The sequence below is a fragment of the Bombus huntii genome, chromosome 9 (assembly GCF_024542735.1).
Source record: "Bombus huntii isolate Logan2020A chromosome 9, iyBomHunt1.1, whole genome shotgun sequence".
NCBI lineage: Eukaryota > Metazoa > Arthropoda > Insecta > Hymenoptera > Apidae > Bombus > Bombus huntii.
In genome coordinates this window covers 10,320,296-10,334,182 of record NC_066246.1, presented here as the reverse complement: position 1 = coordinate 10,334,182, position 13,887 = coordinate 10,320,296, and the positions used below count along the sequence as shown (strand labels likewise).

The window sequence follows — 13,887 nt, the reverse complement described above, 5'->3', positions numbered from 1 at the left end:
AATTCGATAAAATAATATAAAACGAAAAATATCGTGCTTCCATTATTTCCTTATAAAACGAAAGAAACTTTTCGGACGACTGAATATATAGTTCATCTGTTTCTTGTTATTAAGACACGAATTTTTAAAAAAAAATCATGCGATACAACTAAGGAGGAGGAGCCAAAAAACAAATATAATAAAGTCAAGTATACGAAGAAAGAGACCGATGTACAACCGAAACCTAACGTTACTCAACCGTCAATTATGTACGAATATTAGAGAACTTTCCATTATAATTGACGTAGTCTCAGCCATTTCATCGACCCATAAATGTACTTCTGTGAATTTAACGACGCCGATCGCAGCATATGTTTATCAGACGATACGATCGGGACATGTCCATCAAGTCGAACCGTTGCTAAATGCGATATAAATAACTGGATAACTAACGAATGAAAGAGCCAGAAGATCGCGCAGTTGAAAATTCTCTTATGTACTCTTACGTACATAAAAACACGGTATTATACAACTGTTTCGCGTTCTTTTCATTCGTGCTTCCGAATGCTCGATCATTAGGCAGATAGGTTAGCACCAGTACCGTCACGAAACCTGGCGTTTCTGGTTCGCGACCGACCACTATAATTGCGCTCTACACTTTCTCGTTACGTCGCCCCGTCCTGTTATCCTATTTTCCAACGCAGACGTTATCTTTTTGGTACCGTTATCCACGTCGGCGTATCGCGCTGTATCGCCAGTCGCTGGAATCCAGGCTACCGGGTGGCTATCCCTCCAGAAGCAGATCTCGTTTCGTTAATAAATCGAAACGAGAACGAGCGAAATACGTTCTGCGGGAAGATAACGCGTTTCACGGTGTGGACAAGTACGGGAAAACCGTACCGAGCCGTATACTTAAGCGTCTGCATCTATTTATGCTTCCACATTTATGAAACAAGCTGTGCGATAAAAATTGTATCTATCAGATGAATGCAAAGCGTGAAGTCATAAATATAGAATTCGCAAGTTCAAACATAATACTCAGATTAACGAAACAGAATTTCTCCTTTTAGCGATTTTAGCCCATGGTTGCGATTATATGTATGTGCCGTATGATATAATAGTATTTATCATGGATTTGTGCTATTACTCCCTTCATTTACCGATCATCATTCAACTCGTCAGCTCAGTTACATCATATTGGATTTATATTATAACGATCAGTTTTTGTGAGATAATTTCTGCCGCATTTGAAACAAGTTAACCGCTTTCTGACTAAAGAGTAACTTGAGTAGAAAAGCGATACGAGTCCAACAGTGCAAAATTATTTATCGAAAATGTATGAAAGGATAAAATAAAATTTAATTAGACACGCATAAACGTTCAACTGAATTAACGTAATAGTGTTCAATAACATTAATAATGCAGGAGAACTACAAGATCTATCTATAGCGAACATCTGAAAATCTAGCTTTTGCGCTTGTATTGTACTTCGATTTATCGATCGAACTAAGGATGGCGGTATACGAATGCCATTAATCCGCGAATGGTAATAAAAGTAACGACGACTGACGACTCCACGTGGTAGATACTCATCGACCACGTTAGAAGCTAATAAACTTTAAATTAGAAAATACGAGAACAACGTTAACCGTCGTGTATCTGCCATGGAGCTTGCTCGCTTTCCGCGCTAACGAGCCTAATAATTATACACACTTTCTCCGAAGAGGACGGCTGTGTGTTTCTGTCATCCTACGTTCGATTGCATCGTTATCTAGCCCCGGTGTTATCTAATCGTAGCTGCCATTAATACCAACTGAAAACGCCACCGACCGCTATTACTGTCGATCCTCGAAAGAATAAATTATGAAAACCAAGTTCGACCAGTTGTTCCACGCTGTCGTCTGTAATTCCTCCCTGGTATAATAAGGCGCTACGATGCAATACCTAACAGTACCGTGTGTAGTACACACTCGTATGAATCGCGCAGGATCGTGACGAAATTTTCATTACATATACGGATACTACACAGTCGATCTATAGCTCTTCATCCTTTAGGTTTCTAACCGAAAATAAGATTAATAGATTTGATAGAGATATATTGGGTTGGCAACTAAGTAATTGCGGACTTTATCAATAGCACCTAATGACAAAATCTGCAATCACTTGGTTGCCAAACCAATAGATAGCACCACGTACAATCTGTTAGGTTGTCCGAAAAGTTTCTTTCGTTTTATAAGGAAATAATAGACGCACAATGTTTTTTGTTTTATATTAGTTTATTGAATTATGCACGAGCATAATAATATAAATAGAGCGGAATGGATCATACCTAATTCAATAAAATAATATAAAACAGAAATTGTTATTCATCTATTATCACCTTATGAAACGAAAGAAACTTTTCGGACAACCTAATAGTAGTCCAATTTATAATACCAATGTGCGTGTGCGTGTGCGTGTATGTGTGCTTGTGTGTGTATGTCATTAAGTAACTATGAAAAGGTAAACAATACATCGATGTTAAATAACTTCTGCAAATAGGTCGTTTTACAGACTACGATGAACCAACCGAAATAAAATGCATTACAGAATGCTGTTTGGGCCGCGAACTGCTAAAATTGGAACCAATCTGAATATATATAGGTATATCCGATCTAAAAACGTTCTTACATAAGTACTTCTACACGTGTGCTCGTGACTTTCCAATTAACTTTCAATCCATTTCTATGTTACCATTACAATGTGTCAAATTGGAAAGGAGGCTTAAAAGGGTAGCATCCCGTTTTCGATTATAGGGTTATCTCCGCAGGGCGTTATCTACGCACCGATATCCCGACGCATTATACTCATTGCTGTACTGCCGTGCGCATCGCTACCACTACTACGTGCCGACGCAGTTGATCTTGAGAGGGGACCGGATTCCCAGGGTGCATTAAACTATCTATCAATCTATCTCGGTACAAGAGACGCGGAGAACACGCGTGTAGCTGCGGCAGCACGTGCATCTGTGCGATCTCTCCCGTAGCCAGCGAGAATAGAGAATGCGCCACGCACGGAAACACATACATACATACAGGGTGTTCCAATGATCATGGTACGATCGAAGGGCTGGGTGCAGAAACCGGGCAAGTCTAGATTTTAAAAGTAGTGGGAAATCGAATAAAAGTGAATTTTGAGCGCGACTTGTTCGACCAATCACGCTAATATTTTGCACTCGCATTAGCGTGACAACTCATATAAGAAATAATATTTCTTACATTTTTGTTATATTTTGTACACTTCCATAAAAATTTATCTAGGAAATCTTTTTCTAAATTTCAACTTGCTTGGTTGTTGTACCGGAATGCTGAGAATTTTAAATGAAATATTTTGTTTCTTCGCATCTTTATTTTTACTTGATCTTCCTTCACGTTAACCAAACAGTTTCGTGGATAAATCGTTGACTTTCGGCTGGTCATCTTTTGTTGACACATATATATACTTGCCGAGGCTTGATACGATTCTCGTTCGTCAGAAGACGATGTCGAGTCGAAAAGAAGAAAGACGCGACGAGCAGAATAGGTTTACGAAACACTCGAAACACGTTGGCTGACAGATTAAAGCTACATTATCGCCATCGTTAACACTGTATTTTGGAACAAAAGCCGGATAGGTTCTAGACATAGTCGATTCTCATTCCCAAAGATCACGTTGGATAAGTCGAAAAATTATTACAATCGCATTGGACTTGTTTGACTCCTGCACCAAACAATCGACGATATATAAAAATATATAAAACGTCAACAGACACAATTTTTCTAAATCAACTTGCCCGAATTTTGCGCCGAGGTCTTCTAATTATTGACGACATGATAATTCCATATAAAAAAATAAGCGAAGATTATAAAATAATTCATTTTCCACTTATTTTGATCGATTATTCTCTCCTATTCGGTTCAGAATCGGTCAAATTCAAGTATACTTGATAAACTTTTATTTCACTTGATTTTCTTAAAAACGAAACGCCATATAGAAAATGTTATTTTATATTTCCTGTTTTTTTTTCACATAGAATTACTATCTCGAATATTGTAACATGATTATTGAAACGCTCTGTATAAAGCATGTATACGGGGAAAATCATCGCGGTATGGTTTATGCGCCTTCCCGCTGCAGATGCAACCAGCCACGCACTAATACACTCGGCTGCACTCGTGCTACTAATACACCCGTACGTGTTCATTCGTACGTGTCATAACGTGTGGGCGATATGCAAAGACCGTACTCTCTCGCGTAAAAGTGAAATCAACGTTGAACATAACAATTTGATCGGGTCTTGTGAGAATATCGTGGCAACTTCGAACACAATCGAAAGGGTGAAGGTTGTACAGGAGGAAATATCGGAGGATGGTGATTAGGGGGAATTATACCACGCGTTAGATTGCTTAATCGCGATTGTGTCTGGACTAATGCGTCGTCGATAAATTTGTTTAATGGTCGGAGCAGATACAGTTCATTTGAATATCTGTGATCCGATAAGTAAAGACCGTTAATTTTGCATTCTTTCGGTCATTTGTGATCCGATTACATTTTAATTACATTTGACCTAATTTCAGTAAACTATCACATATGATTTCTCGCTCCGCTATAAATACTTCAGTTTCGCCAGACTTGGTAAAATTGTAAAACCAAAGTGAAACGAAAACTATTGAGCAAAATCAGTAAAAAGAGTATCGAGCAAATCCTCGAAATTCCTTTCAATTACGACAGTACTTACGTTATAACCAAAAATGTAATAACAGGAATCGACGAAGAAATGAAATATTTCGTAGCCATCGTCTACGTCAAAAATATTTAGAAAATCTTCAGAATCCCCTTCAACGATGACGATATCAAAGAAATCCAAAACCCAATAATACATAGTCATCGTCTAAGCTCGAGTCAGACCCCCATGGAGAACCTCACCCATCCCTTCCTCGTAAGCAGAGTACAAACATTTTTCCGATGCTTGGAATTAAGCTCGAGAAGAAAGATCACATGTTCTCTTATGTAGGATCGTGAGTCTTTGATCATGACACGCACCGTCAATATTGACCACGCGATTATTGGCAATCCTACAAAATATATAACTCGATCCCGTCTCCCTTCTAAGTTGATCAACGCGAACGATGCTTGGTCCATCGTCGATTCCATTACAGACAAGGCTCGAGAGGCTAGGAAAACACAAAGCCACGCTCTAAACTATACATCGATACTTTTGTCAAGGAATGTATGTACGCGAAGCTACCACCCCACCAAACAAGAAAATAGTACTCCAACAAAGGGAGGTCTCCACTCCACCATGGCACAATGCTATCTGTTCGATGTACTTCCGCCCTGTTGCGTTTTCCCGATTCTACCCGAGACTTTTTTTCCACCCCTCGTCTATCATTCGTTCGTTTCGACTAACCCCTCGCTATGTCTCTTTCCATTGCTCTATCGTAATGTTGGCAACAGTCGCGGCAGGAAGTTTCAGCTACCCCGTTTCGCCACTCGAATCTTCGACAGACCCCTGCAAAGCCTCTGGGCAACATATGTTTTCGCGTACAGTGCTGCTCCTCGAGTTTATTGAAAGGACGTGTGTATCGTGGATGCTAACTAGCTGCCACGGAAAAAGAGGGTTTTAAGAATATTTTCGTACGATAATAGTATCGTGCTTATATGGGTTTCAGGCTAGAAGAGGTTCTAATCTAATCTTTTCGCTGCCACATCCCCGACAGTGAAAATGTTTTCGGTGTATACCTGGATCGAGGAAGTTTCTGTTACTATGAATACGAATATCGAAGTGCTTTAATATAATAGTTAATATAATTTAGTATAATAGTTAATTATAAGATTGTATATGTACAGTTTTGTGATCAACGATTTGCTCGATATCGAAGGATACATATGCACGTGCAAAATGTTAAAAAAATTGAATGTTTGTAACATGTTAAAAATCGAATAGGTTGTATACTTAATATATGTTAAGTATTTTTGCGTCGTTAATGGAAGATAATTAATAAATTGCGTACGTTTATGTACAAGAACGTACATGATATATGATAAAAGCATACAAAAAGCGCCAAAGAGAAGTTGTTTTTACCATATTCAAGGAATAGGACAAACATTTATTTAGGTTCTATTGCGTGAATTGCGTTTATGAAAATACGAATTTCGATGCACATGTACAATCTAATTATTACCACGAAATAAAGTGTAGCTTTGCTATAAAAAGACGATAAAATTGAACGAAAGAAGACCTTTATAATTTAAAAACAAATATCCTTTGAATCCAATATTTGTCACTTTTTATTCGCTTCAACGATATAGTTAGCTATCTCTAAAGCTCTCATAAACTTTCCCAAACACCACGTACCAGCATAATATAGACAGCGAACTGGTTATTTAAGTTGTTGGAAAGAATCTCAACACTTTGTATGAACTTTGCGTACTTCGCATATCTATGTTAAATAGATGCCAGCAAGCAGATAAGCGTAGAAGACGAATTTCAAAGAGACCTCCGCGGCCAATACTTCCTCTTGCGGCGAGTTGCCCACGTAACCTCGACTCAAATACCGATTTCCGTGTATCTCTTTCACGAACTTCGCGTCCTTCGCATATCCATGCTAAGTACTCGTAGCTACCTATTGTACAGGTTGCCACAGTACGAACAAGACAAATTTTGAGAAATTTCTCGCGACTAACATTCCATGGTATAATGTAATACGCTGTTAAGACGAATCAGCTATTTACCTCTCTCTCTCTCCCTCTCTTTCTCTCCCCAGTCGTTTCCACGTCCATCTCAAAGTTCGCGTATCTATGCTAAGTAGACACTCGTGAATGGACAGCCACGCGAAAAAGAGGAATTTTAGACGAATTTTAACGAGACTTCCCGATATCGATATTTCGTGGAGTAATGAAACGTTTTATAATAAAAAATTAGGCTTGTTCACGTTTGTTTCTCCCAAGAGAAGAATAAATATTTAAATTCCTTTTTAGCAAAATATTTATCATATGACTGAATTTCTGTAAGTGTATCTGTAATTGTATTATCAATATTTATTACATGCAAATGTTCTCTCTCTCTTTGCATTTATTTCATGTACGCAAGTTGATGTACGCAGTTTATTCCAAGTGAGAAATGCCGCAAGATTTTCTGTATCTTCTTTCCACTTGGTAGAACTACTGCTTGAGGTTTCACACTCCATTAGTAACAGGAAACGATGCATTAGCAAGTCGTTGTCATTATTTTAACGCGATACAAATACATAACTATATTAATGCATTTTCTACATTTATCTACACAGAATAGTATAAAAGAGAAGAAATAAGGACTTCGTTCGAGTGTTCGGCAATCACAATCAGTAACGAAGGAAATTAGTCAAAGAAACCGCAATGAGTGTTCACGTGGAAACGATCGAACGTCGTTACACGAGTGTTCGAGCACGATACATGATTGCAATAGATGCAGTCAACGATGACTGAAGGAGAGCTGCTGGAAACTTAACCCGTTGACTACTACCACGGAGACCGTCGATGACGCCTGTTTTATTAAATCTTCTACAACGATTAGGTAAAATTAGATAAATTTCATGACCTAAAATATTTTCAACAATGACTTAGATAACATCGGCAAAAATTGTGCAAATACAATAAGATATCCTGCAAAAGTTAAATGCTATACTATGGTGTAGTATATTTCAATATCCATAGCAGTTTCCTAGAAGCAAAATATACAAAACGCAGAGGATGAAATATATAAAATGTAAAAGGTAAAATATATAAAGCTCGCGTGCTAGTGATCGTGTTAACTGCCTTTTCCTTTCACGAACGTCTTGCACATTGACGGTCTGTTTCTTGGTTTCTCGAACTATGAGAGCACGTTCCGTGGAACGCTTGTTTCGTAGTAGCCGCGGCGAGCAAATAGGTTAATGCAACGACCTCATGCACGCCAATTTTTGCCCCGTGTCTGGTCTACGATCCACCTCCTACGTGTCCCGAGCGAGTCATTAACCCCGTGCTAATTAATTAGCCGACCGAGTCTCTTTCTCTTCGTCGTAAAACGTCGTCGCTCTTCTCCTACGACTATCCTTTCCAACCTTTTCCATCTCGTCCATGTCTTTCAGGTTTACCTATCCTCCGCGTGTCTCACGGCTAAACGATATTTTTCCACCGGAGACAAGACAGTGACATGGTGCAGCAAATCCCTGAGTCGCCAGTCACTTCTTTCACAGTTTCTGCATTGTACAGCGAAGTAAAATACAGCGAAGTTGTGTAGTAAATCCTTAGAATCGACATCTACTGACCTGAACGCATTCGGAGATGTATATTGCATTTTAATGTAGAGTCCAACGTAATGTATGTAAATGGACTGTAGCTTATGGTTAGAAAAGATTTGTGAGTTCACCTATGAGAGAAAGATTTCTAAGTCCTAATTTGGAGTATTTTGAGTCTCCTCCTGTATCTAGTTTTGCTTGAACGAGGAAGTTCAATTAGTTGGCAAAATTCTTGAAAATGGAGAATGTAGTCGATAGGGGGAAGAAATAATTGATAATTAAATAACTGAATATGAAATAATGAAAATTAAAGAGTACATTGAAGGTTTCATTTATTGAATATTTATGGGAGACATAAAGTACACCGACACCGGACTAAATATTTCAGTTAGGTTTGATTAAAGTATAAGAATTTAAGGTCCTCATTTCGTATGTACTAGAAATTGTGATTTCTGTCGTCGTGAAAACTTGATCGCCTAGTCATAGGCATCGTATATTATGGTGTTGCGATATTAATATCACGAAACCAAGCTAGATTTAGGATACATTGTAATTAAGGCTTGGAATTAGAAATATAAATAAGACATAAAAATGAACACGAATGGCTGTCGAAACTATTTCAATCGACCTTGCGTATAAAAGTAACGTGGCAGGGTTAAAAGATTTTTCTACGACAAAAGAACGCGATTGAACGAGGATTAGCCAAAGAACGCTGGCTAACCTCGAGCAACTTGTGAAAAACAGGAAAACACGATCGTATCAAGAGAAAACCATCTAACGCAGTAAGGTCAAGAAACTTTTTTTAACAAGAACAAAAAACTCAATCAAAAATGACGCAAAGAGACCAGCAAGGTTGATTTCATCGCGTAATCTAAATACACCGCAAGGTTATCGGTGGTGGACCAACGTTGAAGCAAAGTTGGAGCCGTTGAAACGCTATTGATTTCGTGCGAGTAAATTCAGCATCCGTGGGATCCTCCGGTGAAACGAATCGACTCAAACGAGTTCCCCTGGCCGCAGAGTTGGACAAAGTGCTAGTTAACTCGAAATTACGGGACCACGCTCGTTTTTCGTAAGCGTAGTTCTCCCGATCGAGCTGCAGGGAGGCGGAGAGGAGAGGCCATGGTGCAGAGAACGTTCCAACTTGCCTGATTGATTATCCCGATTATTTCGACGGTTGAAGCTGATGGTGGGATCAATCGAACCGTTTCCTCCAGCTACGTTTACGGCGAGAGAGTAAATAGGATTATTCGATTCCCTATTTGCGAATCGGTCGACGCCTAGTTCCGTTTCGCGAATTAGTCTATCGGAAGGTTTATGGAGAACGCTACGACACGACGAAGTCGCGAATTATCCGAGCGGATTTATCCTTCGAGACGAGTCCCAAACACCGCAGGATTTGCTCCGTGAATCTTAAGCCTGTTCTCATTAAAATTAAACAGACCATCGTCGTTGAGACCATTGTCTCTCGTCATATAAATCAGCCCAAAATATACATAAGCGTAAGCTGAACCATGAACTGAAATAATCGTGTCATGGCTTTGGATGATGCTCAGAATAATGGGAATAACTGAAATACGAATCTCATAAGAAATCATAATATAACACCGTGTTTTTTTACGTCTATTTTGACGCGATTTAGCATTGTGACATTAAAATCGTTTGCGACACAAGTATACCAGCGATTGGCACAAAATAACAATACGAACGTCAAAGTTGATTAAACTAATAATCCAAATACGTGGAAGAAACGTACGTAAGGAAAGATTGAATTTGAGATTATTATCGCAAAAGGAGGTTGACGAGATTATTATTATAACGTTGAATGTATGGATTCTATATATAGCCTACTGTTTCAAATAAAGTAATAATTCTTCAAAATTTTGACAATTTTCTAATGCTCACGGACGACGGTGTACAATGTAAAAATTCAAAGACTGCAAGCAGAGTTGATTGAGCAATTTAGAATACGTGGAAATCTCGGATGGAGGGTGGCTGAATGAAGCATGATGCATCATTCGAGCGAATTTAAAATTGATATAGGGAGGAAGAGAATTAATGTGAATGAGGGAGATGACTCGTTGTGTCACGTTGCTAGACACCTAACGCGCGCGGATTCGAGGTGACCTTACGTTAGTAATCCAACAGTCTGTGCGTTGTTACCCACTTGCGCTGCAATTGTGCAAGCGAATCCGACGGATGACATGATTATCCTACGTGAGCCGTGGGTATTACGTCAACGTAGAAAATGTCGATGAGTAGGTAACAGTGAAACGGAGGAATGCTCGGTGTGAAAATACCGAAACCAGAGGTTGTATCTTGTACACGGTGTCTTAGAATCTTCGGAACAATTTTTGATGAGACACTCGTCATTTCGACCTTTGATTTTTGTATTTCTTTTTTTTTTTTAGACATGTTTTCGCAATTGTTAAAAATATGCAAATGTGTCTGATAAACTTGCTGTCAACTTTTACTCAGATAGAAAATTAATCGAGGTATATCGTTAAGATTAGGAATGTCAGAGTTCCTTCTTTCCAATATCTCTATTGAGTATACATATATGTTATACTTTAAAAATAATTAATATAGTATAATAAGAATTTGGTATTTTAAACAGAACACATAAAAACACTTATGTTCTGTTGAAAATGAAGAACTTGCGAACGATTAATACGGATTTCGATGAAAATAATTTCTACTAATGCATTAATGAGCCAACTGGTTTTCTCTGTTAATTTGTTCGATGACCAGCTTGTAACTGCATAGACTGACACGAAGCAGGCGCATTAATCAACCCGTGACACAGGCTGATGTAACTCCTTTACTTTTCGAGAAAGATGAACATCTCCTGTCCAATAAAAAATTACCATTTATTTCTCGTGATCTTTTTTATTATAAATGAACCTGTGCTATTAATTCGCTAAAGAAATAGACAGTTTTCAAATAATAACAAAAGACTTTTGATACTTCCGATATACAAATAGTCTAAAAACTACAAAATCTTTGTCCAAAAAATATCGCGAATTCTCGAAAAGAAAACATCCTGTTCCAGACTGTTTGGCCGTCATTAACGTATCCCAAAGTTAGCCTCTAATTACAGTAACGCGTAGAAAACGGTAATGGAGAATGTCAAAGATAATTGCCTCTAGAAATGCAGATAGAGAGCCAAAATTCAGGTTTACTAAAAACGCTCTAAAAACGCCACGAGAAATAACTGGAACCGTCAGGTGAGTACTTAATAAGCACCGGGCTGCTCGTCGGCTGGGTAACTGCGAAATTAAAAGCGCGACAATTATCAGTCACCGTCGACATTTATGCACACAACGCGCTAGAATATAAAACGTTTTACACGAGTATCGTGACGCGTCCTAGTAATAACGCAATTACGCTATCGTTCATAAGTGTCAGGATATTTTTTAATCGAATTGTACCAACAATACGTGTGTAAACGATACAACGTTGCACACGTACGTCTTATCGCTAGTGGCCTGGCAGCCCAGGCACAGGTTAGCAATTTTTCTGGCCGGACTCGCGTAGCCGAGTTGTCATTGATGATGCAGAATCGTCGCATAATAAATATTTATCTACACTTTTGATCTTCAACGATGTTTTAAGTAATCTCTCTGCACAATTCTGAGAAGTGAGATTACCGAGCATTTTGGTGCAGCACACGATTTACGTTTTACCCACAAGTGCTGCTTACGTGCTTTCAACAGCTTACTTTGACAAGCATTTTACAAACTTCCTACGTTGACGAATATCGTGACAACATTTTGTGTACACGATCCGCGACACATTTATTGCGCAAGTTTTGTGTCGAATCTTGGTGGAATATTTAGTCTTGGGGCCATGAGTGCATCGTTTCGTTAGAATGGCATCCGGACAAGAGGGAAACACGCAGCAATTTACGATGCAGTAATTGAAAGAGCTATTGCGCGAACGCGATCTCGTGGTGACGGGCAGCAAGGCCGAATCGATCGCTCGTTTGTTGCAAGCAGATCCGCATTTTACGAAATCTCTCGCAACTGTTACAGGTGGCAACAATACAGCACCTTTGGAAGAATCAATCGAACGTTGTTGAAGTGACTGGGGACACGCAAATGTTGGACAAATGATGGAGATGATGCGCGCGATGCATAGCGAACGAGAGCTTGCAGCGAGTTTGCTGCGTGATCGGAAATCGCGGTACACACCACCTTCCGAGAATACAACCAGACATATATTTGTTGAGTTTGGCAGAAAGTATTCACCAATGGCCTGACTAGTTTAATTTGCAAAGCGACCGCTCGGTAAGCGGAAGATGGGCCGAATATTTTTCTTCCTACGTGATAATAAGTGAATTTCGTTGAAGTGTACGAATTAATGACGAGTTAATTATCGAAGGCAACACTTACTATTCCCTTTTCATGAAATTAAATTACACATAAGAACTGCAATTCGAGTCATCTATTAAAAAATTTAATACTAATACAGCTTATTGCTTTTTAAGTATACTATAATATATATTAGGTTGTCCGAAAAGTGTCTATCCTTCACAGACACGTCTTTTACAACGATCTTTATACAAACAAGAAACCTAATTTGTCAAACGCTGTGATCTTTATCTTGATAGAACGAAATGGATCATACGTAATTCGATAAAATAATACAAAACGGAAAATGTTGTGCATCCATTATTTCCTTATAAAACGAAAGACACTTTTCGGACGATCTAATATTTACAGTTTTAGTATCATTGGTAGTACTCTGGGAAAGCTCAGATCGTCTTCAATATTGAAAGATGATTTTCTATAAATTTTAGTAAAATAACGGAATTCGAAATTGTAGCCGTCTTATGCTTCAAGCGCTTCGAAGATCAAACGCTTGCAGCCATTCTAGTTATATATTATCGAATTACGATACGATCTCGCTTAATGAACTACTGTTTCCTCTTCAGTGTGCCTGCAAATAAACAATAAATTTCAAGTATCACAAAGGTATCGTTAAGGTCTAGCGTACTGGGCAAAGCAAGATAGATGACGGTTATGGTTGTTTCCTTTTCGTCTTCTTCTTTTTTCTTCTTTTTTTACAACAACGCAATATAGCAATTGACCGATATAAAATAACGTGACAAAATTTGAAATGTTGTCCAGTTTCGTGACACACATATGTGTGTTTCTACGTAAAACCACAATTCAACAAGGTGTCCGCGAATGTATTGAAAAATCATTGTAGTTTTTTCATTTATCCGTAGTTTTGTATCTAAAGTCCTATCAAAAAGAATCAAATAAGTCTGGATATTTCTGCTTAGCTGGCGAGAATTGAAACGTAATCGCCGCGAGCTCCACCAAATATAATCAACATATTTCGAGGGGTAAGGTGAAAAAAAAAAATAATTCCCCCATGCCGGTGGTGGGATAGAGCACGTTGTACGATAGCATCCCTCTCGTGATTCGTATTATTCTCGCACAACCCCAATTTTCTTGCCGATGCACCCTCGCGTAGGGTGGCCGCAGATTTTCAATCTGCATTTCTCTTCCGCTGATCGTGCTGCCTCTCTCCTTGGCTTCTATCAACCCTCTGTTCTTTCTGCACCCGCGAATTCTGGCATACGGTGATACGAAGAGAGCACAAATGCGTTGCGAAGCGGAGA

The 13,887-nt window shown here is 38.7% G+C and overlaps 2 protein-coding genes across 3 annotated transcripts in view; one reads left to right on the top strand and one right to left on the bottom strand.

Moving 5' to 3' along the window:
* LOC126869740 (PI-PLC X domain-containing protein 1-like) overlaps window positions 1-2,334 on the top strand; it is a 276,559-nt gene extending 274,225 nt beyond the window's left edge. Inside the window, exon 8 of the transcript XR_007690983.1 lies at window positions 2,186-2,334. The gene's annotated coding sequence lies outside the window, so the exon portion shown is untranslated. The remainder of the gene's footprint in view (window positions 1-2,185) is intronic.
* LOC126869717 (plexin-A4) overlaps window positions 1-13,887 on the bottom strand; it is a 426,446-nt gene that overhangs the window by 261,019 nt on the left and 151,540 nt on the right. The window lies entirely within an intron of this gene.